The sequence below is a fragment of the Pteropus alecto genome, unplaced genomic scaffold (genome assembly GCF_000325575.1).
Source record: "Pteropus alecto unplaced genomic scaffold, ASM32557v1 scaffold101, whole genome shotgun sequence".
NCBI lineage: Eukaryota > Metazoa > Chordata > Mammalia > Chiroptera > Pteropodidae > Pteropus > Pteropus alecto.
In genome coordinates this window covers 9,912,239-9,917,602 of record NW_006432945.1, presented here as the reverse complement: position 1 = coordinate 9,917,602, position 5,364 = coordinate 9,912,239, and positions in this window count along the sequence as shown.

Genomic DNA, 5,364 nt, shown 5'->3' with positions numbered 1-5,364 from the left:
GGAGAAAGGCATGATGGGATTTATGTTTAAGAGATTGCTCTGACTGTTGTGTGGACAATGGAGTAGGGCCAATGAGGGGGGTGCCAGCTGGGAAACTATTAGTACAGTTGAGGTGAGGGAACATAGTGACTGGGGCTATGGAGACAGGAAGAAGTGAACACATTCAAGAGATATTTTGGAGATAGAGTCAACAAGTTTCTTTCCAGGGGAAGTATAAAAAGAAAGCATTATCCAATACAGATCACTGAATTATTTATGTTCTAATCCAAATAATCTGGACATTAGTCACCTGCTCAGCACTGAAGTAACCACTGAGAATCTGTCCCATTGTGTTTTTGGGGGTGGGGCAGGGAGGGAACATTGAGCAAGATCCAAACCTCCAATTCATATGCAGATAGAAAAGTTGACTTTTATTTTAGTGCATGCTTTATCTGGAACTGTGTGATCACTTCAGGATTTCAGGAAGTGAATATATAAAAGTTGTTGGGTTTTTTTTTTTTTTGGTTTTTTTTTTTTTGGCTGTCATCAGAAAGCAGCATTCAGAGATAGACAGAGAGCAGGAACTGGAAATGATGAATGTTTTTCTTAATTAAGTAGACCATCTCCTGCTCGGTGTCTCTTCTATTCTTTGCTTTGGCCTTGGCATTCACTAGCGAGAGCCCACAGGAGTTATCTTTAAATTACACCTGCCCAGTCTACACTCCTTATTACACACTCCCAGGCACACTGACATGTTTCACTTGCTGCAGACACACCCTTCTCCTTATCTCCTCACATCTAACTGATTCTTCTCTTTGCCCTATTTCCCCCTCCTTCTACCCAGATCTTGGCTCTCAGAGATAACTGGAAAGACATGCAATGGAATGCACTGTAAACTGGTGGGAAGGACATGCTGGGCTTCCCTAACTGGTTTTTCTTAACATCAACCTGTCACGCTAAGAAGAAGAAACTCCTTCCCTCAGAGTCAAGACAAAACATCTCTTTGTTCTAATGGCGGAGTCAGAGGTTGTGCGTAGCTTGTGGAGATGTCTTGTAAAGGCGGGGGGCGGGAGGGACGGGTCTTGCCACAGAGACCTGTACCCCGATGTCAGCAACACTTATGGCTTACAAGAGAGGGGTGTTTTTCTGCTCCAACCTCTCACTTTCTCTAACTCCTCAACTATGTTAACTTAAAAGGACCAAATATTGGTAGGAGTTCCTCCTGGATGATGACGTGGGAGTCTATTTTTTTCTGCTTCTTTGCCCTTTTCTGTGCTTTCCAAATTCTCTACAATTAGGGTGTGTTAATTTGATAATTAAGAAAAAAAACATAAAATTAAAATCAAACCTCCCTGAGGTTGGGAGTTTTTTGGTTGGATATACTTGTGACTGCACAGAATACCAAAAGGCTTATATATCCCAGTAGGACTTTTGACACGTTTGATAACAAGACCCCCACTCCCAGAATGCTTCAGACTTCTCACTTCTCTGAACAGTCTGTCTTACCCCTTGCATACAAGTCTCTCACTCTAGTTTTAGTTTCTAGCCATCCCAGGTGTTGGGGGAAGAGTCCAGATTCTGATGACATGTTTTTCTAACAAGAATGGATCTGCATGGATTCAAAAATTGTCATGCTTATCATTCCTGGGGGAAAAAAAAACAGGTATTAAAGGATCTATTTACATTGCTATGTGGAGTCTACTATGTTAAATGCTGTTAAGAGTGAATAAGATAGATATGGCTCCTGTCCCAGAGGATCTAGCTACAATTTAGGAAAGGTTATTTCTCCAACTTTAAAGATGTAAGTGTTGGCAGAAAATAGTGATTCTTGTTTGATCAAAACATCTGTGAGACGCATAAAAGACAGAGCCATGTCAAAGTGAGCTACATAATGGCCTACGGCAATTTTATAGCCTGAATATAAAGGAAAAAAAAAAAACAACGCCTTCTTTTCAGTAACCAAAACAAATCATCTAAACCACTATTTCATAATCATTTTGATTCAATAAAATAAACAAGTCTCATACTTTTTCATTGTTTGCAGTGTTGTTTTGCTTATTTTGCTTTTTGATCAGGGTTTAGGTACCGATACAGAAAACTACTGGAGCAATTTTGAGCAGGAAAAGCTGAATACAGAGAACTGGGTGCTTGCTTACAAAGTCCTCAGAAGGGCTGGAGGAGTAAGCTGCTGCCTAAGAAATCAAGAAGGCCCTAGAGGAAATCCTGGCTCCTAGGGGATGCTTATTTCTCCTCTAGTTTGGTCACAATACCACCGTCATTTGCTGTAACCTGAGGTCTAACTTATAAAGTTCACACAGTAGTATGAAATACTAGAGAAGAAGGAAAGAGTAAACAAAGGAAATTTGTTACTCTATGCATAACAAAGTGAGGGAAAAAGTGGGGTAGCTAATACAGACCTTATTTCTGTATCTGGTCCCAATCCCATAGTTGATATTTATAACTTTCTTTCACTCACATCTCATATTCCTTTTTGTACCTGCAGCCAGCACCTAGGCTAGTTGTGCTACTTTATCTGATGGGGTAATGCAAGCCTTCATTCTAAGGAATCTGGACTCTTGGTGATCCTGCTTGTATTGGTTGGTACATCTTCAATTAACTTTTACTGCTGAACAGAGTAGCACAAAGCGGGAGCCCTGGAGGTTCCTCTCAGTTTTAGACCCACTTATATCATCATTTCATTTGTAGTGGAAACTGTGTTTCCCCTTGGAAATCAGGACCAATAACTCTAGCAATACAGAAGCCCCCTTTCACTTATTGATTTACAATCACAAAGAGCTCACATTTGCCAACTGGCTATCTCAACTTCCTCTGTAATGGAACCCTTGTTGAGTCTTTAGATGGGAGCAATCTTTCTCTGGGTTTTAAGCCTTCTAACCAGCAGAGTGCCAAGCTTCATGATAATAGATATAAAAACTTTGTGATTGGGTTTTTATATGAAATAACGATTCCACTCCTTGGTTTCATGTAGTCTGACTAGAAGAAGCAGCACCATATATCAGGTACTGGTTAGAGCATTTTCTTACTCTATAGCACAGCACTCCAACTTCTTAGAGTGATGTTTCTTGGCTGTTACTATAACTGAGTATTCAATAGGCTATAATATCTTATAGGTGCTTGTATAATATCTTGGTGAGATCAGTGAAATCCATAGACATCTTCCCTTTCTCTCACTTCTTTGTTAGAAACAATATTGAATGAGACACTGTGATGGTAAATAAAGACATTCATAGATGATATTGCTAACAGAAACAGCTGGCAAAAAGGTAAATCTACATCTAGAATAATTATCTATTCCAGTGAGGATAAGTTACTGCCTCTCTCGCCCACTCCCATGATAAAAAAAAAAAAAAAGATCAATGTAATCAACCTGTCACGAGATATCTGACTGGTCTACCCCCACTCCCCAATATGGTATTATATTAGGTACTCAGCATTGGTCTCTGATGGCAAGCTAAACAATCAGCAGTTGACAGATCAGCCTTGGTAAGGGGAAGGCAAAATTTATGAGCCCTTGTTGATTTTCCATCCCCTGCCACTATGACTATTTGATACATGAGCCCATTGACCAAGCTCCAGGGTAGCTGAGGAAAGAGACTCATCAACTGACATTTATAGAAAATCAGTACGTGTATGTGATTACTGAGTTCCTCCTCAGCAACAGCTATGGACAAAATTCTTCATCTCTATGACTGATCCAGGGTTCTTGACTACAAACAGGAAAATATGACTCTGGTTAATTAAACAGAAATAAATTTTATTAGATGGCTTTGGATTGCTCACAGTATAGGGTGAAGGCCAGTAAACAACATAAGAGACAGCCAGAAGCCAAGAAAAGTTCATAGCCTAGAAGAGAGCAGAGGTCATGTCGGAGAAACAATCAGATTAGGGCCCTTCCCTTGGCAGTCTAACTTTGGGTGCTCACTGCCATTTTCACTGCTAGACTCTTGACTTGCTGTAGCCTATGAGAATATGCTCTACCTGTGGCTGAGTCTTTGAGTAAGGTAAGGTAAGATCCATGGCAGAAGCATCTGATTGGCCAAATCTGGGCCACGTGCTTCCTGCCAAGGAGCTGAGATAGGAATATCTGTCCAATCAGACAGATATTCTTCCTAGTGGGAGCTGGGGTCTTGCCTCTCATCAAAGCCTAAAGGATGGGGGATCCTACCATCTAGGAAAGCAGATCCTAACCCTGGCAAATGCCCACCATACCCTCTAAGCCACAGTTTTCTTATCTGTACAATGCAGGTTATAGTATCTAATGTTTTATCCTACTATCTTTATTATCCTTATCCATTTCTATGAAGATTAAATTGAATAATACATGCAAAATACAAGAAATTTTAGATGTTATTATTTTGTTTTTCCTAAAGTACCTCAGTGTCTTTATCTCTTTGTCTTGAGGTAATTTCTGCAATGCCTAACCTTGGAGCTATCCAACTATCCTTTCCCTCATCTCCTGCTCCTAGACTGCTGAGTACCGCTGGAAAATTGATAAAATCGTCCCAGTTGATTCCATTACAGGTGAATAATTTCCATACCTAAGGTGCTATTCTCATACTTCTTAACCAGCTCTGCTCCTATTTTCCCCCCAAAATGAATAAACTTGTCTCCTATAGAGAGGAAAGAGGGAATTTACATGTCAACTCCCCTAAATGCCCTCTCCTCCATTTACAAACTCATGTATATCTGCCCCAATCATTACTATCACTCCATCCCCGAGCTGCAAATGATGTCAAAGGCTAATCCCTCCCTCTGTCTGCATTCTTCTGCTTTCTTGGGCCCTTGCTTGAGCTTCCATCCCTTCACTTTTCTGTATCTCCTAGTCCACTGGATTCTTCCCTGTGGCTTGCAGTGATAATCTTCCATACTCCTGGGACATTACTGGTTATGGGGGTTATTTAAATAGTTAACACTTATTGTTTTTGTAGATTTGATAAATGCACTTCGCAAAAATTGAAAGCAACACAGAGAAATAGAAAAAGTGAAAATCACTCGAAATCTCTAACACAAAGATGATCATTCTGAACATTCTTCTTATTCAGCTTCAGTGGGGGGAGTAGATTAAGATTTGATCCCTCTGCAGGTCAATTCTTCACCCTGCAGCATGATCACCAGTCTCATTTTCTCAAGCAACAGAGCAATATTTATATTTCTCACACATAATTCTAAGTTTTAGAACAGTTACTTTGTGGTAAGTATAACTGTTTCCAAACTCAAAATTATATGTGATAAATACAAAGTGTTCAAACTCAGCACTTATGAATTTCTGGATAGATAAGCTGAGTAGACTATTAAATCCTCACTCTTGGTGATCCTACAACATGTACGCAGAATAAATATAATTTAGGATACACAAAAACAAAA